The sequence below is a fragment of the Schistocerca nitens genome, chromosome 1, assembly GCF_023898315.1.
Source record: "Schistocerca nitens isolate TAMUIC-IGC-003100 chromosome 1, iqSchNite1.1, whole genome shotgun sequence".
Taxonomy (NCBI): Eukaryota; Metazoa; Arthropoda; class Insecta; order Orthoptera; family Acrididae; genus Schistocerca; species Schistocerca nitens.
In genome coordinates, this window is record NC_064614.1 from 59,855,469 (window position 1) to 59,879,399 (window position 23,931).

Consider the following 23,931-nt stretch of genomic DNA (forward strand, 5'->3'; position numbering starts at 1 on the left):
GCGGTTTTAGGCGCTACAGTCTGGAACTGCGCGACCGCTACGGTTGCAGGTTCGAATCCTGCCTCGGGCATGGATGTGTGTGATGTCCTTAGGTTAGTTAGGTTTAAGTAGTTCTAAGTTCTAGGGGACTGATGAACTCAGAAGTTAAGTCCCATTATGCTCAGAGCCATTTTTTTTCTCCTACCCTGGGACGACGAGATTTCACCGAACTAGCAGGATCTGCTACCTAGCTGTGCTACAACTGCTTACTATCTACCCTAGTAACTGATAGTGCTTTTCAACAAGAAAACTTTAAGAGAGAATGTTTCTAGGCGGAGAAAGATATTTGAGGAGCGAATTTTGTGCTCGGCCTACCCCTGCATATGCACGCCGCAAACCCCAGCACCCTGCCGCCTGTCAGGGCCATAACTCATAGAAAAAAACGCTTAACTTCGTTGTGATGTGTCAGCGAAGACATTGTCTCTAACACAGGTTATTCTCCGTGACGTGATCTATCATACCTAAATGTTTGATGCAAAGGCTATTGAAACACTGCGCGGAGCAGTTGTTTGGTTCATTTGCCCCTTAGGAAATGAATAAAGCCGAAGACAAGTCGAGAACATGCAAGCCTAGTCAACGAACCTAAATACACGGTCCAGTCAAACTTACGTGACCACCGCCTGTGCTCGACGTAGACATGCAATAACCATTCAAAGACACACCAGGCGGCAGCACTGGGGAGGGGGGGGGGAGGAGGAGGGGGGGAGGGAAAGGCGGGGGGGAGAACGACGAGGCAGCCAACAGTGCAGTTGTTCGAATGTGCGGAAACAGAACGATATAGGGCACGACCAGTGGCTTTTGGATCTAAGGTGGAAGCATTTCCGTAAACTGTTCCCGTGCCGCCATAGTTAAAGTACAGAGTGCATGTCAAAAGTCCATAGAAGACAATGGTGAACAACGGCTACGGTGATGGGTATGGGTGACTAGGCATGTAACTACTGACAAGGGAACCTCCCCATCGCACCCCCCTCAGATTTGGTTATAAGTTGGCACAGTGGATAGGCCTTGAAAACCTGAACACAGATCAATCGAGAAAACAGGAAGAAATTGTGTGGCACTATGAAAAAAATAAGCAAAATATACAAACTGAATAGTCCATGTGCAAGATATGCAACATTAAGGATAATGTGAGCTCACGTGCGCCGTGGTCTCGTGGTTACCGTGAACAGCTGCAGAACTAGGGGTCCTTGGTTCAAGTATTCCCTTGAGTGAAACGTTTAATTTTTTATTTTCAGACGATTATTATCTGTCCGCCCGTCCGTCCGATGCGAGGTAACTGCGCCGTAGTATTGGGCAAGGTAGAAGAATCTTTTTACCCATTCGCCAAGTGTACAAGCTAGCTGTCATGTGACGCACATGCCGTCACCAATGTCGTATAGAATATATCAGACGTGTTTTCCTGTGGAGGAATCGGTTGACCTATGAACTTGCGATCAAATGTTTTCGGTTCCTATTGGAGAGGCACGTCCTTTCGTCTACTAATCTTACGGTTTTGCGGTGCGGTCGCAAAACACAGACACTAAACTTATTACAATGAACAGAGACGTCAATGAACGAACGTACAGATGATAACTTAAAAAAAAAAAGTAAACTTTTCATTCGAGGACCTCCCGTTCCGCAGCTGCTCACGCTAACCACGAGACCACGGCGCTCCTCAGCTCACATTGCCCTTAACGTTACCTATGTTCCACACGGACTTATAACTAAATCTGAGGGGGTGCGATGGGGAGGTTCCCTTGTGAGAAACTCATCACGCAGATGAACTAAGGAACTACCAACAGTATCAATTCAGACGACCGGCCGTTCAGCGGACGTTGCTGCATCCGGGTCTCCGCAGCAGGCCCTTGGTTCATGCACCCACGTTGACTGCTGGTCATCGATGACGAAGGCTGGAATTTCAACGTCTGTCCCACAACTTGACATCCATTGAGTGGCGACAGGTAGGCTTTACAAGTTGTAACGCTACCACCGACCACCTTACACGGCAATCGATGCTAACGTTAAACATGTGCGAGCAATTTTTGATAGTTGTGACAGTGATATTACCTAATGGGAACATAACAATGAAACTGGGATTCGTTTCCGAAATACTCCAGGAGAATACAACCAACAGCAAACAAGTGGGTCGGAAACATACGTTCTCCCAGCACAAAAGCAAGTTGTATTACGACGTATTAATATCGGTCGCCACCCTAATTACGCATTCTTGTGTGAAGCATTATAATAAAACAGAAGGAAGTGGTATGTCTGAACTTGACGCACACACTAAACTCTTTCTTTACATCTGTACATACTACAATACAGTTGCGAGGTGCCGGGGCCAGCAGTGTATTTAACACTAAATTCTAGAATCTACATATGTAAATGATGCTCTAAGCCCCCCCTATTCTAACTCCGACTTTTGCTGTTGCACAAGGATTAAAAATTATACGCGAACTGACTGTAATCAACCCTGCAAGTGGAGTAGAAAAGAGTTTGGCACCTGCAATTATTTAATTTGATAAATAAGTTAAATAAAGGAAGGTTTCATAAACGTAGTGAGAAATGATGGGTTGCTCTACCGATTAACAGAATGAAAGTTCTGTCCAAAATAACAATATGATTTATTAAGACTAAGCACAAAATAATAAACAAAAACACATGAATTCTAATTTATAATACATCAAATTGGCTCAAATTGGATACACATACAAACACTGTAAAGGTGAAGTTGTCCCTAAACTAGATCGTGAGGTTTAAGACGAAGTGGTATGTGGAGCCAATTCCTTGCCACTCAAATCTCAAGAGAGACACACAGCTAACCCAACAGTAATTGCTGCTACTCAAGACAGAACAAAGTTAGAAAAAGACGAACAGGCGCGCTCTGCTGAGCTCTGATTATCACCTAGGAAAATCCCTATCTGCCGGTGCTGCGGACATACATTACCAAACTGTCTTCTTAACTGCCCGAAACACGATCTGGCGTACCGGAGGCGAAGGCTGGTTGCTTCGACGTCCTCGACCGAAAGGCGAGAGCCGACTACCTAGAGCACCCGTACAGGCCGAACACACAACATTCCCGCCCCCACGACAGTGGCCGTGGTTAAACGTTCCAATCAGCAACTCGAAAACCGGCGGAAATTCCACTCCATTGCTGGAGCACTACCATTCCACCAATGGAGATTCTTGGCGCCAATTTCTGTGCCGATTTTGCTACGTCACGGAGCTATGCCCTGAGCAAGCCAATCACAGTTACTATTTTGCAGAAAGCGCGGGAATTTTCCCGCCACAACTGCCTGGGTACACAAGTCACTCCCACGCCTCGCTGGTAGCCCGCCAGAAAGTGTTTTCGCTAAGATTCTGCGAAGTAACGGTACCTCTAGCCCAGCCGCTACTTCAAACCCCTCCAGGCGTGTCTTTTGACAATGTCGGCGTCTGCAAAGCATTCACTCGACTTCCTCGCACCCATCGGCTTAACCCTCTCCAGTTCAACAGAGCCAGCCTGTCACCGGACCACCCGGGTGACGAGAGACACTGCGTGGGAAGTCCGCGTGTGAAGGAATAGCAACTTTCCACCGCATGCAATTAGAGAGGAGAATCGTAAGATAGAAATATGAGAGGGGGCTCATGCCACCTCTCATTGCCCATACGCCATTTTTAGATTGTAATTGGTGAGCGGTTGCCTCACTTAGGAGCAAGGTAGTGAGTCAATCGCCCAAGAACAATCTCGCAAACTGACTCCACATGCCGCACTCTATAAAGATAATCACTGCAACTGAAAAATGCAGCTCATAGAGGGAGGATTATTTATGATGTAGCCAACTTCACCTTCTTAATATGGAACACTAACACTCACATCACACATCCATACCCAGGGAGCCCCTTCCAAACACAGATTCACACAGACATTCACGCTCTAAATATGGCCCGGGCATCTGAGCCAAATATGGAGCAGTTTATTCTTTACAATCAGAGTTGGAGTGCTCCGCAATTAAATGCCCAAGATGTTACAACAATTTGTATCCTTAAACTAACCTCAACTCACTCACACATGATACTATTTAAGTTAACAATCTCTTTGTGAGCTTTCAGAATCTAATTACAACCTCCGATTCATTCTGTCTCCCTGCAGCAAGAATAACCTTTACAAAATGTTCCCTGAACTGATGGTCCATTCACAATGACAGTGGTGGTATCTGCTTCAGTCTATGGGGACTTCAGGCACACTGTTCGCATACACACAACAATAAATACAAAAATAAAAAAAACATGGTGTGGAGAACAATACAGTAATTTGTAATAAGAATTACCGTGTAAAACACAAACACATACAAGGTATAACATACATTACAGAACCAACACTAGAGAAAGAAATTTAAGAAAGAAAAGAAAAAAAACAAGGTTCATGGGGCATCAAGTTGTGCGTGCACATTGCACAATGTTCACGACTGTGCTGAGAATGAGGCACTAAATCACATTGTTATAAATATTCGAAGCACTTCACACATTACACCTTACTGACATCACCTATGGCTAAACGTCGGGTGTTGTTGCTACGTTGTTGCCACGGCAATAGGGTATGCTGGAGCATCTGCAGTACTCTGTTGAGATTGGACCAAGACCCACGCATATGATGACGGCAGTATGGTAGGAAGACACAGTGACAGGCTCTCCTCACGTCGATTAATTGTCTCTGAGGTCTACTTGTTGGGATACATCACTAGTCTAGGCCTCTTCTCTCGCTGGACAGTACTTTATGTTTCCCAATGTTGCAGTTCGACGAGGGATGATGGCACGTGGAGTGACTCCACAAGTGTGTGAGGTCATCCATACAGGATCGAACTAGGAGTGACGATTGCTAAAACTGCTCTCTAATAGAGAGGAGAATTAAGAAATGAGACCATACATTTGTTAGTGTGGAACGATACTGCTTTGTGTATGCAGATCGGCCAATGCTAGTGAGTTGTAAAAACCCAAACAGGTGAGTATATAGCGTCCCTTTCTGTCCTGAGGCACATGAGGCGCAGGTTCTGACACGATATGTGATCTTCTTCGTGTACTCACAACAACGTGGTCTGCCGCAGGGAATCCCTCCAAACGGCTGCCGCGTCCGGAGAGCTAGCAGGCTGTCGCGTGTGGGTCGCGTGTCAGTGTCAACGGCCAGCCCCACTTTCGCTTGTGGCCCGGCGAGGGCTGTCTGCCGCCTAATCCCTCAGGTACACGGCCCGGTGCTGTCAGCTTGTAGGACCGGATGCTCTCCCGCCCTTCACGTCAGGTAGCGCGCTGACGCTTTCTTCTTGCAGGTAGCCGATGACCTCCGGCTGGCCCCTGCATTGCCACGATCCCCGTCATCTGCACAATTCTTACAAAAATCTTATGCCTAACTTTTCCCCATGACCTTCTATGTTGTAATAAATTTACATCACGATACATTGATGGTCTGTCATTTCAGACACTCTAATTTTAATTTTATAGTTATTTATCTGTAGCTATCTTAACAAAAATCATGGAAATAATTTATCTTGATATTTGTGTAGAGACCGATCTCACTATTGTACATGGTGTGTGACGCTATATTGGATGAAGAACTAAATGTGCGGGCCCGCACTAATATTACTATTAATTATATAGATCGACAGTAGACATGCTCAAGAATTAACTACCATATGCCAACGATCTACATTCTATGTCCTCTGAATAAATTATGTTATTATGCAGGCTGAAGTTTTACTGAGCTATAAAGAACATGCAACTTCGCTCGCCGGTCGTCCCTCCATCTCGGGCCTGTGATTTGATGACCTGAAAAATAGCATCCCAACAGGCGCGCGCCACACTTGTGATAGAAAACCCCCACAATATTAATCTAGTTATTGTTAAATCCTATAGTTTAACTTATCCTAGTATATCGTACTTTCCCTTTTATTTATTTGTTTATTTATTTATTTATTTTTTTTTGTTTACCTTATACAATACTCTTACATAATTCCTGTTACGTTGAGATGTCTCGCTGCTCGCCGCTATTGACGACAGTGATGTGCGCGCCGTACGACATGACCTCCGAGTTTTCATTACGCCTCACTGAAACTCCGGAAACTGGGTTAGCCATGGCTATACAAGACAATAAATTTATAGTTGAACTTAATTTTGTATGTGATGCAGTTTTAGCAATGAAAGCGCACCTTTCCAGAGGCAATGTAATTTGACCAAGCCAAGTCTGGTTCCTGTTGAGGATTCAGTCGCCCACCACACGCCAGCTACACAGTATGTCACGAATATCCTAGTATGAATCACTGGTTATTCATCTGTGACAGTCGCAAGCATCATGCTAAATCCCCAACCAGCACATTGGCATGGTAGGCTTTATGCCCGCATTTCTACCGTCTAGGGCACCATTGGAGTCAAACGCCCACAGGTTCACCCCGACTTGCAAGACAACGATGCTGGCGCATCACTGTAAAAACTATACTGCCCATATTCATCCTCGAAATCACGCAATATACCACAATCTTGCAGTGCACTGACGCGTGCCTGCAAGCATTGGTATGAACGTCTCACGAACTGGTTGTGGCCGCTATGGAGCGTATCACGACTTCTCAGAACGCTTCTAAGAGCACGTTCTTGTATGCGCCCGTTTGTGCGACATCTCCTCACTCATCATTATCCCTCAGCATGGACACCAGATAGGAAAGGACAAAAAAAAAACAATGCTCATGGAAAGGTAGTGCCTCTTATCGCAAAGACAGAGGAGATCGCGAACATAGACAAAAAAAAAAAAAAAAAAGATAGCAGCAGTAAATTCTTATGCGAGACAACGCAGCGTGTTAATACTTTAACAATCTTAATCTATTAATGCAACGATTATTGTTCCCCGAAAAAAGGTTCATATATTTGCCTATTCTACTATGTACACCACTTACACTACTACTATAGCAAGGTTCATGTATTTGCCCATTCTACTATGTACACCACTTACACTACTACTATTCCACGAACTCCTTTATGTGAGAGATGTGGTGGAGTCCTATGGACTTCTTTCCTTTCAGCGTCTCCAATTCATAAGCATTGTGGTGAGCTGCTCTCCTTATACGGTACGGGCCGTTGTAAACAGAATAGAATTTTTGGCATTTCATTTTTTGTTTGTTCGAAAGTCGGAAAGACTTCACGAGCACCTTTTGTCCAATTTGGAAGTGTCGTAGACGAGCTCCCCTGTCGGCACGTCTCTTCCTGACCTCTGCTGCAGCCCGTATCCTCTTGAGAGCCAAATCCACTATGGCTTGGTGCTGCGTTCGCGCCCTTGGTGGGAAGTTTACGACCTCGGTTATCAAGTCCTTAGGAATCCGGTTTTTCAGTACTGTAATGGGTGCCAATTTTGTTATCCCATGGGGTGCCTCATTGATCACCTCCTGGAAGTCTTTAAGGAAAACGTCCCATGTCGTGTGCTGTTTGTTACAATACAACCGGCACAAGTTTCCGAGTTCCTTAATAACCCGTTCTGCAGCATTCGAGCTCGGATGGTGTGAAGATATAAAAATGGGATCCATTTTACATCCACGCAACGTCTCCTTCCATGTTTTTGACTTAAACTGTAGCCCGTTATCAGAAATAATTTTACTCACATGACCAACCTGTGGTAGGAAATCTCGGATTAGGGCTCGTGATACAGTTCGTCCTGTCGCCCTCTTCAGTGGCGTAAAGGTAACGTTTTTGGACGTTAGTTCAACAAACACTAATACGTAAGTATATCCTCTTCTTGTTCTTGGCAAAGGTCCCATCAAATCTGTTGCTGCTAATTGTCTTAATTTGGTCGGTACGATTGGGTATAATGATGCCTGCATGCTCACAGTGGTGTGCTTAGCCTTTTGGCAGTCTTTACACACCGACAGTACCCTCCGTATTCGACGCTCCATGTTTCGAAAGTAACACATGGTCCTTAGCTTGAGATTGCACTTGCGTGGTCCGAAGTGTCCATAGCTGAGGTGAGTATGCCATATAACCTTGTTTATTAGGTGTTCAGGGATGCATACCCCCCATTCAGTGTCATTGGCATAATTTCGGTGGAAAATTATGCCTTTCCGCAAGAGGTAGAACTGCCTGATGGTGGCGTGACTTTTGTCTATCCATTTCTGTTTCAATAACACTAGGGTAGGGTCCTTGTCTTGCTCCTTCTTGATGTCCTGCATACTACAGGTAATAAAATTTTCAAAGGCTACTTTCTGCATATAGAAAAGGCAGTATTGATTTTCCTCCAGATCTTCTTCCATGTTGTGCTCAAATCCGACCGGTGACCGTGATAAGGCGTCTGCAATAATGTTCTGACTGCCGGGGATATATTCTATCGAAAAGTTGTACTGCTGCAGATATGATGCCCACCTAATGAGCCGCCTGTGATTAAGCTTTGCAGTCATCAAGAACTCGAGTGCCTTGTGGTCTGTGTAGACCCTCGTCTTGCGACCAAACAGAAGGTATCTGAATTTTTCAAACGCCCATACAATAGCCAGCGCCTCTAACTCGGTTACTGAGTAATTCCTCTCACTCTTGGCTAGTACTCTGCTACCAAACGCAATTGTCTTGCACACCCTGTTTCCTTCATGTACATAGTCTTGGAACACCATGACACCCAGACCTGAGTATGAACTGTCCGTTACTATGTAAAGCTCTTCTGCTAAATTAGGGTGTGATAGGATGGGTGCTTGTAATAATGCGAATTTTAATGCTTTCCATTCGGATTCGGCCGCCTCATCCCATTCCCAAGGAATCTTCTTTCCTGTAAGTTGATGCAACCTAGGACTGCTCTGAGTTTTGACATGTATAAAGCGGTTGTAAAAATTTATGATCCCCAAGAACCCCCTTAACTGCTTCTTTGTCGTAGGAATGGGAAACTTTTCAATCGCTTCGATCTTTTCGGGATTTGGCGCAATGCCCTCACCCGTGATGATATGTCCTAGAAATTTGACAGAGAACGTCCCAAAATTCGATTTTTCGACATTGATAGTCACTCCGTATTCCTTGAATGTCGCAAGGAGTTCACCGAGAACCGCATTGTGCTCTCCCCAACATTTCTCCGCGATCAGCAAATCGTCCACATAGCTGGTGACATGACGTTTCAAATTATCGCTTAGTATGCCGTCCAGCCCCCGAATGAATGCGGCAGACGAAATGTTCAAACCAAATGGGAGACGACGAAACCGGTAACATCTTCCAAATGCTAAAAAGGCTGTGTACTGTCTGCAATTTGGATGGAGCTCGATCTGCCAGAAACTCGATTTTAGATCAACTGATGAGAAGATTGATATTCCATGGAAGTTTTGTAAGAGTTCCTCTAATCGTTCCGGTCTGTCTGTTTCGGGTTCTATTATGGTATTAATTTGTCGCGAATCCAAGACTAAACGAATACTACCATCTGCCTTCTCGACTACTCTTAACGGGTTATTATAGGCTGAAGCCGTAGGTTCTATTATTCCTTCACTCAGCATTCGCGTAATTTCAGCTGCTACTTTCTGTCGATATGCCAAGGGGATTGGATAGGGTGGCACACGAAACTGGTTGTGCGGACGTACACGAAATTCATATTGGAAGTTCTTTATTGATCCTGTCTTGGGAAGGAAGACCTCCGCATGTTCTACTAGTAATTTATGAAGTTCTTTGCGGTGTTCGCACCTTATATTCTTTATTGCTTCCACTTTTTCTCCTATTTTCTCCTTTATTTCTCCCATTATTCCGACTTCATTCTCATCCGTGTCCTCTCCCCTACCCGCAACGTCGACCTGTTCTTCCTTTCTGTCTTTCAGACACGCATAGTTTATTCGAACACAGTTAGACGGTAGTTGAGCTAGGATCAGCTGGTCGTCGAACTTAATGTGGACGGGATTCCCTTTCCTCAAAACCACTTCACCACGTCCTAGATCAACTAACGCTTCATGTTCATTTAGGAAGTCCGTTCCTATTATCATGTCGATCGCCAGATTTGGCACGATCCAGAAGTTAGACTCTATTTTGTGTCCTTGGCAGGAGAATTCCAGTCTTGTTTGTTGGGTGACCTCAGTACATTTACCCGCTAATGCCCCTTTTATTTTGGTTTTCTTAACCGATAGGACAAGCCAGTCCATCTCCTGAGAGCACCTCTTGTATGCTGCCTCAGATATTGCTGCTATGTAGCTTCCACTATCTACACTCCTGGAAATTGAAATAAGAACACCGTGAATTCATTGTCCCAGGAAGGGGAAACTTTATTGACACATTCCTGGGGTCAGATACATCACATGATCACACTGACAGAACCACAGGCACATAGACACAGGCAACAGAGCATGCACAATGTCGGCACTAGTACAGTGTATATCCACCTTTCGCAGCAATGCAGGCTGCTATTCTCCCATGGAGACGATCGTAGAGATGCTGGATGTAGTCCTGTGGAACGGCTTGCCATGCCATTTCCACCTGGCGCCTCAGTTGGACCAGCGTTCGTGCTGGACGTGCAGACCGCGTGAGACGACGCTTCATCCAGTCCCAAACATGCTCAATGGGGGACAGATCCGGAGATCTTGCTGGCCAGGGTAGTTGACTTACACCTTCTAGAGCACGTTGGGTGGCACAGGATACATGCGGACGTGCATTGTCCTGTTGGAACAGCAAGTTCCCTTGCCGGTCTAGGAATGGTAGAACGATGGGTTCGATGACGGTTTGGATGTACCGTGCACTATTCAGTGTCCCCTCGACGATCACCAGTGGTGTACGGCCAGTGTAGGAGATCGCTCTCCACACCATGATGCCGGGTGTTGGCCCTGTGTGCCTCGGTCGTATGCAGTCCTGATTGTGGCGCTCACCTGCACGGCGCCAAACACGCATACGACCATCATTGGCACCAAGGCAGAAGCGACTCTCATCGCTGAAGACGACACGTCTCCATTCGTCCCTCCATTCACGCCTGTCGCGACACCACTGGAGGCGTGCTGCACGATGTTGGGGCGTGAGCGGAAGACGGCCTAACGGTGTGCGGGACCGTAGCCCAGCTTCATGGAGACGGTTGCGAATGGTCCTCGCCGATACCCCAGGAGCAACAGTGTCCCTAATTTGTTGGGAAGTGGCGGTGCGGTCCCCTACGGCACTGCGTAGGATCCTACGGTCTTGGCGTGCATCCGTGCGTCGCTGCGGTCCGGTCCCAGGTCGACGGGCACGTGCACCTTCCGCCGACCACTGGCGACAACATCGATGTACTGTGGAGACCTCACGCCCCACGTGTTGAGCAATTCGGCGGTACGTCCACCCGGCCTCCCGCATGCCCACTATACGCCCTCGCTCAAAGTCCGTCAACTGCACATACGGTTCACGTCCACGCTGTCGCGGCATGCTACCAGTGTTAAAGACTGCGATGGAGCTCCGTATGCCACGGCAAACTGGCTGACACTGACGGCGGCGGTGCACAAATGCTGCGCAGCTAGCGCCATTCGACGGCCAACACCGCGGTTCCTGGTGTGTCCGCTGTGCCGTGCGTGTGATCATTGCCTGTACAGCCCTCTCGCAGTGTCCGGAGCAAGTATGGTGTGTCTGACACACCGGTGTCAATGTGTTCTTTTTTCCATTTCCAGGAGTGTATTATCGCATTCAGACTCTTTTCAGCTATTGCTACTGTGATAAGAGGCTGCCGATCATGTCGAGGAGTTGCTTTATGTTCTTCGAGCAGGATTTCTGATAAATCTTGGTAATGTATCATCCGTAGTTGGCCAGGTCCGAGATTACGTGCGAAATTCCGGCGGCCTGTGTTCGCACTAGTCTGGCGTCAATCCCTAGTTAAGCTCCCCCTCCTCTGACGTGCATTAGGATTTGCGGGTCTAGTTTCAATCTCCTGGTTCCACTGTTGTCCTTGGTTTCGCTCTCTCCAATTACGGTCGCTTTGCCGTTCGTTATTCCTCCTATCCCAGATTCCTTGTCTAGATTGACCCTGCTCCCTGACGTTCTGGTTTCCGTGTCTTTGGTTTCCATAACCTTGAATAGCGTAACCTTGACTTCCGTAACCCTGGTTTCCTAACTGGCCAGTGCGATTATGCGATCTGTTGTCGTCTTCCCTTCCTGGCCCGTGGTATTTGTTACTTTGCCCCTTCTTCCTGTCCTTTGCGTCTTGTTTATCAAAGACTACTTCGAGTTCGCGCAATAGACTCTTGAATGCTTCTATGTCAGATCCACACTTCCCGACAAGTGTCTGTTGGCACCCAACTGGCAATTTGGAAAAGCAAAATTTAATGATTTCTACGTTGCTATATGGACTATCTAAAAATTGATTCTTCTTGAGTAAATCATCAAGAAATTTGGTTGCGCTCCTATGCCCGGACACTTCCAGTTCAGGACAAAATATTATTTCCTCTTTAATCCCGTCTTGCGTTTCCTTTGACCAGTGGGTCCGCAGGAATGCACCAACAAATTCCTGATAAGTCCGACACGTCACTGCCACACCCCGCATCTTTTCCGCGGCTTGGCCTTCGGTGTGTCCACACATGAATTCTAATTTTGCCTGGGTTGGCCATGATGCCGGTAATGAATTTGTAAACTGCATCACCCAGCTCTTCGGATGCATCGACCCTCCATTTTCTTTGAACTTCTGGAATTTTAGTATCGACAGGAAGTGATTGTGATCAAAATCCTGTCTGATCCTCGCACTGGTGTTGTCACTCGTTTCCGATACTTGCACGTCTGCTGAGTGTCCTGTTCTATCTTGCTGATAACTGTGATGTGCAACCTCTGTATCACAGTGGAAGTGGCACTCAGAATTCACTCTCCTAAGTGGGCTATAATTATTGGAGCTATTACTCGCTGTTTCTGCGTGTGCATTGTTAGTTCCGCACTCGGTCAATGGGCTAGAGCACGGCGGGCTTTTCCTCGGAGACACAATTCTTTGTACTCCATCATTGGTATCCGAACGCGCAGTGCTCGTGTGCCCGTTTTGCTCTAGTTTTGCTATCCGACTCTCAACTTCTTCCATTCGTTTCGTAGTGTTCGCAACCGCGATATTACCTTGAGTTTTTAAGAATGCTAGGGATTTTGAGTGGGATTGTGTTGTACGTCGCAAGCGCCCTGCGAGTTTAGAAGTTGCTTCCGCGACTTTCATTGCCCCTATTGCTGCCGTTTTGGCCAGGCCTGCTACTTTTTGTGCAGCCATTGACATTTGTTTTACTTCTCCACATTCTTTCTTTATTGTTAGTAATTCTCCACGAATTTCCCCTATATGGGAAATTATTGCCTCAGTGTCCTTCTTACGCTGTTCGTCAGCTTCTTCCTTCTCCTTCTTACGTTGTTTCTTCTCTTCTTCCTTCTCCTTCTTACGCTGTTCGTCAGCTTCTTCCTTCTCCTTCTTACGTTGTTCGTCAGCTTCTTCTTTCATTGATCGTAGGAAGCTCAGTATTGGGTTTACGTCATCTTTTTGATCTTCTTCAAACGTGGGAGATGTAACTCTGGACACCTGGGCGTTAGAGCTCTGACGTGGCCGAGCTAGCCCATGTCTGCTCTCGTTCGTTTGATTATAAACTTCTGCTACTGTCTCGACCTGTGTGCCTGTCTCTGTTTCATCCTCTACTTCACTATCATAATCACGGCCGCAACGCTGCTCTGAGATCGCGTCCAAATCACCTTCCTCATCAATGCCCCTGGCGTCCTGTCCTGCTAAAAATGTGCCCATCTCATCTCCGAACCTATTCCCGTCAGTAAACTGCCCCTTATCCATTATGCTATCGGCCGGCCGCAGTGGCCATGCGGTTCAAGGCGCTGCAGTCTGTAACCGCAAGACCGCTACGGTCGCAGGTTCGAATCCTGCCTCGGGCATGGATGTTTGTGATGTCCTTAGGTTAGTTAGGTTTAACTAGTTCTAAGTTCTAGGGGACTAATGACCTCAGCAGTTGAGTCCCATAGTGCTCCGAGCCATTTGAACCATTATGCTATCCTCTTTTGTTTTAGCTTTGCTCGATAATAGTCGTGCCTTACTTCTCGTTATCATTCATGAAAAACAAATTTATCTAAAATGCACAATAAAATTTATCTACTTCATATATTTTTACACATAAACATAAAATTTCAACGACGCCGCTCCAACGCTGTAATTATACGCACGATTTGTTGTGGTACAGAAACCGCACACAAACCCGACAAAGTGTGAAGTGGTACGGACACCACATCAAAGAAACATATAAAACAATGAACAAACAAACAAATATATACGCTGAAAACAAAAACAGTAAACATGCGCCGCTACTTAAAAACTAAACGCGGAACTACCAGAAAAGACTTGGGTATTAATCAATAAAAAATTAAGCAAAAAAAATTCTGAGTGTCCCTACTAATATTACTGCTTGCTTATCAGAGGATTCGCAGGAAAGATCCGAGGCTAAGGGTCGCCATTTTATGTGAGGTGCCGGGGCCAGCAGTGTATTTAACACTAAATTCTAGAATCTACATATGTAAATGATGCTCTAAGCCCCCCCTATTCTAACTCCGACTTTTGCTGTTGCACAAGGATTAAAAATTATACGCGAACTGACTGTAATCAACCCTGCAAGTGGAGTAGAAAAGAGTTTGGCACCTGCAATTATTTAATTTGATAAATAAGTTAAATAAAGGAAGGTTTCATAAACGTAGTGAGAAATGATGGGTTGCTCTACCGATTAACAGAATGAAAGTTCTGTCCAAAATAACAATATGATTTATTAAGACTAAGCACAAAATAATAAACAAAAACACATGAATTCTAATTTATAATACATCAAATTGGCTCAAATTGGATACACATACAAACACTGTAAAGGTGAAGTTGTCCCTAAACTAGATCGTGAGGTTTAAGACGAAGTGGTATGTGGAGCCAATTCCTTGCCACTCAAATCTCAAGAGAGACACACAGCTAACCCAACAGTAATTGCTGCTACTCAAGACAGAACAAAGTTAGAAAAAGACGAACAGGCGCGCTCTGCTGAGCTCTGATTATCACCTAGGAAAATCCCTATCTGCCGGTGCTGCGGACATACATTACCAAACTGTCTTCTTAACTGCCCGAAACACGATCTGGCGTACCGGAGGCGAAGGCTGGTTGCTTCGACGTCCTCGACCGAAAGGCGAGAGCCGACTACCTAGAGCACCCGTACAGGCCGAACACACAACATTCCCGCCCCCACGACAGTGGCCGTGGTTAAACGTTCCAATCAGCAACTCGAAAACCGGCGGAAATTCCACTCCATTGCTGGAGCACTACCATTCCACCAATGGAGATTCTTGGCGCCAATTTCTGTGCCGATTTTGCTACGTCACGGAGCTATGCCCTGAGCAAGCCAATCACAGTTACTATTTTGCAGGAAGCGCGGGAATTTTCCCGCCACAACTGCCTGGGTACACAAGTCACTCCCACGCCTCGCTGGTAGCCCGCCAGAAAGTGTTTTCGCTAAGATTCTGCGAAGTAACGGAACCTCTAGCCCAGCCGCTACTTCAAACCCCCCCAGGCGTGTCTTTTGACAATGTCGGCGTCTGCAAAGCATTCACTCGACTTCCTCGCACCCATCGGCTTAACCCTCTCCAGTTCAACAGAGCCAGCCTGTCACCGGACCACCCGGGTGACGAGAGACACTGCGTGGGAAGTCCGCGTGTGAAGGAATAGCAACTTTCCACCGCATGCAATTAGAGAGGAGAATCGTAAGATAGAAATATGAGAGGGGGCTCATGCCACCTCTCACAGTAACCTAACCTTGCAGATAAATGTACTAATAACTTGGATGTCAGTCAAATAAATGGACAATGAGATAGCAAAAAGTAACATACAGGGTGTTACAAAAAGGTACGGCCAAACTTTCAGGAAACATTCCTCACAAACAAAGAAAGAAAATATGTTATGTGGACATGTGTCCGGAAACGCTTACTTTCCATGTTAGAGCACATTTTATTACTTCTCTTCAGATCACATTAATCATGGAATGGAAACACACAGCAACAGAACGTACCAGCGTGACTTCAAACACTTTGTTACAGGAAATATTCAAAATGTCCTCCGTTAGCGAGGATACATGCATCCACCCTCCGTCGCATGGAATCCCTGATGCAGCCCTGGAGAATGGCGTATTGTATCACAGCCGTCCACAATACGAGCACGAAGAGTCTCTACATTTGGTATCGGGGTTGCGTGGACAAGAGCTTTCAAATGCCCCCATAAATGAAAGTCAAGAGGGTTAGGGTCAGGACAGCGTGGAAGCCATGGAATTGGTCTGCCTCTACCAATCCATCGGTCACCGAATCTGTTGTTGAGAAGCGTACGAACACATCGACTGAAATGTGCAGAAGCTCCATCGTGCATGAAACACTTGTTGTGTCGTAAAGGCACATGTTCTAGCAGCACAGGTAGAGTATCCCGTATGAAATCATGATAACGTGCTCCATTGAGCGTAGGTGGAAGAACATGGGGCCCAATCGAGACATCACCAACAATGTCTGCCCAAACGTTCACAGAAAACCTGTGTTGATGACGTGATTGCACAATTGCGTGTGGATTCTCCTCAGCCCACACATGTTGATTGTGAAAATTTACAATTTGATCACGTTTGAATGACGAAATCAAATTAAGTTCTAACATGGAAATTAAGCGTTTCCGGACTCATGTCCACATAACATCTTTTCTTTCTTTGTGTGTGAGGAATGTTTCCTGAAAGTTTGGCCGTACCTTTTTGTAACACCCTGTGTACCTCTAAACAACACTTACCTTAAATGAACTACACTCCTGGAAATGGAAAAAAGAACACATTGACACCGGTGTGTCAGACCCACCATACTTGCTCCGGACACTGCGAGAGGGCTGTACAGGCAATGATCACACGCACGGCACGGCGGACACACCAGGAACCGCGGTGTTGGCCGTCGAATGGCGCTAGCTGCGCAGCATTTGGGCACCGCCGCCGTCAGTGTCAGCCAGTTTGCCGTGGCATACGGAGCTCCATCGCAGTCTTTAACACTGGTAGCATGCCGCGACAGCGTGGACGTGAACCGTATGTGCAGTTGACGGACTTTGAGCGAGGGCGTATAGTGGGCATGCGGGAGGCCGGGTGGACGTACCGCCGAATTGCTCAACACGTGGGGCGTGAGGTCTCCACAGTACATCGATGTTGTCGCCAGTGGTCGGCGGAAGGTGCACGTGCCCGTCGACCTGGGACCGGACCGCAGCGACGCACGGATGCACGCCAAGACCGTAGGATCCTACGCAGTGCCGTAGGGGACCGCACCGCCACTTCCCAGCAAGTTAGGGACACTGTTGCTCCTGGCGTATCGGCGAGGACCATTCGCAACCGTCTCCATGAAGCTGGGCTACGGTCCCGCACACCGTTAGGCCGTCTTCCGCTCACGCCCCAACATCGTGCAGCCCGCCTCCAGTGGTGTCGCGACAGGCGTGAATGGAGGGACGAATGGAGACGTGTCGTCTTCAGCGATGAGAGTCGCTTCTGCCTTGGTGCCAATGATGGTCGTATGCGTGTTTGGCGCCGTGCAGGTGAGCGCCACAATCAGGACTGCATACGACCGAGGCACACAGGGCCAACACCCGGCATCATGGTGTGGGGAGCGATCTCCTACACTGGCCGTACACCACTGGTGATCGTCGAGGGGACACTGAATAGTGCACGGTACATCCAAACCGTCATCGAACCCATCGTTCTACCATTCCTAGACCGGCAAGGGAACTTGCTGTTCCAACAGGACAATGCACGTCCGCATGTATCCCGTGCCACCCAACGTGCTCTAGAAGGTGTAAGTCAACTACCCTGGCCAGCAAGATCTCCGGATCTGTCCCCCATTGAGCATGTTTGGGACTGGATGAAGCGTCGTCTCACGCGGTCTGCACGTCCAGCACGAACGCTGGTCCAACTGAGGCGCCAGGTGGAAATGGCATGGCAAGCCGTTCCACAGGACTACATCCAGCATCTCTACGATCGTCTCCATGGGAGAATAGCAGCCTGCATTGCTGCGAAAGGTGGATATACACTGTACTAGTGCCGACATTGTGCATGCTCTGTTGCCTGTGTCTATGTGCCTGTGGTTCTGTCAGTGTGATCATGTGATGTATCTGACCCCAGGAATGTGTCAATAAAGTTTCCCCTTCCTGGGACAATGAATTTACGGTGTTCTTATTTCAATTTCCAGGAGTGTAGATGCAGCAACTAATGAAACTAATAGCAGTACCAAACAGGAGGAGCATGAAACGATTATGATTAAAATCAGGGGGTCTATTAATGATCACCCTCTACAACATCACTGCTTAGTACAGGGTCTCTATGCCTGTGCATTAACGAACTTGCAATAGAATAGCTGACACAGTAAATATTTCTTTCTTAAGCTCAATCTGAAGCAATTAAATAGAATGCAAGTCACATTGGCTCTGAAAGAGCCTTTGCTTTGCTTCAGTAACTAACTAGCCTAGCACTTGAGGGCTCTTAAACTTGCATGGTTTGAAGAACCATGCTAATTAACGAAACTACACAAGTATGTATGACAAATGGGAAGTATTATCATCAATAATGATTAATTAAGTAAAGTATATTAAACTATAACTTTTTATATGACAAATCTGCTTTCATAAACAGTCTTTTAACTTACTCAAAATATAGTTGGCTATACAAATGACAACACAACATTAAATTCAAGTTCAAACACTTTCTCGTGAACTGAATACTGATAAGACTTTGTAATTCTGTTCAATGTGCATAAGTGCAAGAATTAATAACCTTTTTCACTTCAGATCAATTTTATTGTTCTTTTAAGTGACAACTTAATTATTTTCGTGCAGCTTTTCAAGTAAGGCAAATTATTTAAGAAAATGACTGCAGATTAATTTAAAAATGCACTGGAAGTGGAGTATTTCTCAAACTATAAAACTGAACTTTAAACACTATAACTCCAGACATTAGAAGGCAATCACAACTATTTTTACAGCTGCCAAATAAGTCTTTCGATATTAATATAGGACGCCCCGAATTAGGATAGCATTCCCGTCCAGGTTTGTGATTTGAGATAATCACGGGTGTAAGACAGAGTTTTTGACAACACCACGATTATTATTAAAATCAACCAAATATCAAAAATACCTGGTACATTTAAAGAGTGCCAAGATCTTCTTGGCGTCGGAAATATAATTTTACAGGGCCAAAAATCGTGCCATAATAATAGTACGTATCACCAAATGCTGCATCCGAGGCCCATAAATACTGCTCTTAAGCAGCTCTGGCCTCAAAAGTTCAAGAATATGAGTCACAATGAGCCGCTACTGCTAGCGAGATGTTAACCACAGCACAGTTCGGCTCCGACTCCTTACCCGTCACTTGCCCGTCAACCAAACCTTTTCCACTCCTCCAAGCTACTCCCTTAGCTGCAGGGCTTCCCCACATCTTTTACATTCAACCATACGTTCCCTAAGTGTGGACCAATTCATGTCCAGTACATTATATAACAATTATTCCAGTAATTATTTAAATCCACTAGCACAGTTAAAACAATATCGTTCAGAAACTTCACGTAACTGATTTAACTAAGGCATTTGATTGTGTTGATCACAAAATATTGCTCCAGAAATTGGACAATTATGGAATATGGGGAGTAGCTCACAATTGGTTCACCTCTTACTTTAGCAACAGACAGCAAAAGGACATTATTCACTATGTTGAGAATGGCTCTGATGTGGGAACTGAGTGGTGGGGGGTGCCCCAGGGATCAATGTTGGGGCCACTTCTGTTCCTTATTTATGTAAATGATATGCCCTCTAGTATTGCTGGTAACTCTAAAATATTTCTGTTTGCTGATGACACTAGCTCGGTAGTAAAGGATGTTGTGTGCAACGTTAGCTCGGTTTCAAATAGTGCAGTTCATGACCTAAGTTTATGGCTTGTAGAAAATAAACTAACGCTAAATCACAGTAAAACAGTTTTTACGGTTTCTAACACAAAATTCAACAAAACCTGACGTTTTAATTTCACAGAATGAGCATATGATCAGTGAAGCTGAACAGTTCAAATTTCTAGGTGTTCAGATAGTAAGCTGTCGTGGAAAGCCATCTTTAGGATTTTTTCTCAAAGACTTTTTGACTATTCAAACGGTATCTGAAGTGAGTGACTGTTCGACACGACACTTAGTCTACTTTGCTTATTTTCATTCGCTTATGTCGTATGGTATTATTTTTTGGGGTAACTCTTCCCACTCTAAAAGGATATTTTTGGCTCAGAAACGGGAGGTTCAGGCAATAAGTGGTGTACACGAACCTCTTGCCGACCCCTTTTCACGAGTGTGGGTATTTTGACACTGACCTCGCAACATACATATTCCTCACTATCATTTCCCGTTAACAGCGTTAGCTTCTAGAATGAAATTTTCACTCTACAGCGGAGTGTGCGCTGATATGAATCTTCCTGGCGGATTAAAACTGTGTGCCGGACCGATACTCGAACTCGAGACCTTTGCCTCTCGCGGGCAAATGCTCTACCAACAGAGCTACCCAAGCACGACTCACGTCCCGTCCTCACAGCTTTAATTCCGCCAGTACCTCGTCTCCTACCTTCCAAACTTCACAGAAGCTCTCCTGCGTAGGAGCTCCGACAGGCACTGGTGCAAGAATGAGAGGCTATACCCCAGCAGCTGCTCGATCGCCTGATCCAGAGTATGCCATCCCGTCGTGCGGCCTGTGTACGTGTGCACGGTGATCACATCCCATATTGATGTCGGGGTACATGCACAGGAAACAGTGGCTTTTTGTAGCACATGTGTTTCTGGACGGCTTTCTCAACTTATCACCAATAACGTGGACTTACAGATCTATGTCGTGTGTGTTCCCTACGTGCCTGTGCTATTAGCGCCAGTTTTGTGTAGTGCCACGTTGTGTGGCACCACATTCTGCAATTGTCCTTTATTTATGAGCATGAGTGTATTTACAGAGATGGACACTTGCTCAACTCGTTTGAAAAGTTGATAGATCACAAAGCGTCCATGCTCTTCTCGGTCAACCCCTACACGTACTTGTTGAGCATTGAGTAGTGCATGAAGACAGACACTCGCATTCGGCTCGCACGTGTCCTCGCGGCAACGCAGACTGCGTCACGCTAACTAGTTGGCATGGCGGCGGCGGACGCTCAATTTTCATTTCACCAGCGAGTCCGCAGCAAGCGACCTCCAGCATACACGATGTCCTCCGTAACCCGCCACTGGCGACTAGCCACTACAAATACGGGCCGGCGATCTTGTTAGCGTTTTACAAGCGACGCGGCGACACTTATTTCGCTGCAGTCGCTTTCAGGAATCTTAGTTGCGCGGCCTTTTTTGCAAATTTGTTTTTCTGCTGCCGCACTCACATAGCACTGAGACCGTCGAGATCTGCTGTCACTGCTATTCTAGCAGTAAAATCTGGTTGAACTCTTCACCGCTCCTATCCTGTCAGTACTGTTCAGTTATATAATTTGCACCAAGACACAATCCTTCAGTGGTATGACTGTTCTCGACGCCGTCCTGACTCTGTTGCGTACTACGTGGTACGGTATTATAAATATTGTGACATGAATTACCTCGAAGGTAACGGTCGATTGACCGACACCACGGAGTCAGAAAATATCGTTCTTGTGAAATACAACTTGCATTTTATTCGCACGAAGTAATGAGTGCTACCGACGACGAATCTCAAACTGATTCCATATTTCTAGATTTCCAGAAGTGTTTTGATACCGTTCCTCAGAAGCGACTTCCACCAAATTGCGTGCCTGTGGAGTATTGCTTCAGTTGTGATACTGCATCCGTGATTTCCTCTCAGGATAGGCACATTACGTGGTAATCTACGCAAAATCATAGAGTGAAACAGCAGTGATATCCGACGTTCCCCAAGGAAGTACTGTAGACCCCCATGCTGTTCCTAATCTACACAAACTGTTCAGGAGATAATGTGAGCAAACTTCTTAGACTGTTTGCAGATGGCATTGTCATTAACCGTCTAGTAAAGTCATCAGAAGATTAAAAGTAATTGCAAAATTAGTTACACACGATATCTGAAATTTGCGAAAAGTGGCAGTTGACTTCCAATAAAGAAAAACTGTGAGGTCACACACATGAGTAGAAGAAGAAATTCGTTAAATTTCGACTACGCGATAAATCACACAAATTTAAAGGCTCTTAATTCGTCTAAATGCCTAGTTATTACAATTACGAATAACTTAAGTTGGAACGATCACATAGACAGCGTTGTAGGGAAGGCAAGTCAAAGATGACATTTTATTGGCAGAACACTTACAAGGGAACCTCCCCATCGCACCCCCCTCTGATTTAGTTATCAGTTGGCACAGGGATAGGCCATGAAAAACTGAACACAGATCAATCGAGAAAACAGGAAGAAGTTGTGTGGAGCTATGAAAACAATAAGCAAAATATACAAACTGAGTAGTGCATGGGCAAGGTAGGCAACATCAAGGAGGTTGCCGACTTACGAGCGCCGTGGTCCCGTGGTTAGCGTGAGCAGCTGCGGATCGAGAGGTCCTTGGTTCAAATCTTCCCTCGAGTGAAAAGTTTAATTTTTTATTTTCAGACAATTATCAAAGTTCAGGCACTCACACATAATCAGCTTCGCTCTCCAAAATTCCAGGACATGTTCAGATTTGCTTGGACATATGCAGGATTTGACGGTCTACACACGGAAACATTTTAAAACGAAAAAAGCATATGTTTTGACAGAGCACAGGGAAAACGGTGCGACTGTGAAACTGTTGCATTCATTTGTTGCGGTTTATATGACAAACTCTTACGTTTTCATCACTTTTTTGGGAGTGATTATCACATCCACAAGAAAACCTAAATCGGGCAAGGTAGAAGAATCTTTTTACCCATTCGCCAAGTGTGCAAGTTAGGTGGGTCGACAACATATTCCTGTCACGTGACGCACATGTCGTCACCAGTGTCGTATAGAATATTTCAGACGTGTTTTCCTGTGGAGGAATCGGTTGACCTATGAATTTGCGATCAAATGGTTTCGGTTCCTATTGGAGAGGCACGTCCTTTCGTCTACTAATCGCACGGTTTTGCGGTGCGGTCGCAAAACACAGACACTCAACTTATTACAGTGAACAGAGACGTCAATGAATGAACGGTCAGATCGTAACTTTGCGAAAATAAAGTAAGTAAAATTTTCACTCGAGGGAGGACTCGACCCAACGACCTCTCGTTCCGCAGTTGCTCACTCTAAGCACAGGACCACGGCGCTCTTTAGCTTACTTTGTCCTTGATGTTGCATATGTTATACTTGGACTACTCAGTTTGTATATTTTGCTTATTTTTTCATAGTTCCACACAACTTCTTCCAGTTTTCTAGATTGATCTGTGTTCAGGTTTTCAAGGCCTATCCACTGTGCCAACTTATAACTAAATCTGAGGGGGGTGCGATGGGGAGGTTCCCTTGTTAGAGGACGGTCTACTACGAGGAAAGAGGCTGCCTACACTATGCTTGTTCGTTCTCTGCTAGAGTGTTGCTGTGCAGCGTTGGATTCTTACCATATAGATCTGACGGAGGACATCGAAAAAGTTCAAAGAATTGCAGCTCGTATTGTATCGTGAAACAGAGGAGAAGGCCTCATCGATATCATTAGTGATGTGGAATAGCAGTCATTAAAATAAATGCTTTTTTCGTTGCGGGGAGACCTTTTCACGAAATTTTAGTCACTAAGTTTCTCCTCTGGATGTTAAATATTTTACTGTTGCCAATCTGCACAGAGAGAAACGAACATCCAATAAAATACGAGAAATCAGAGCTCTTACATGAGGATGTAAGTGTTCATTTCTCCTAAGCGTTATTAGAGAGAGGAAATAGAGAGTGAAACAGTAGAAAAATAATCAGAAGTTGGTTCGAAGAACCCTCTGCCAGGCACTTAAGTGTGAATAGCAGAGTAGTCA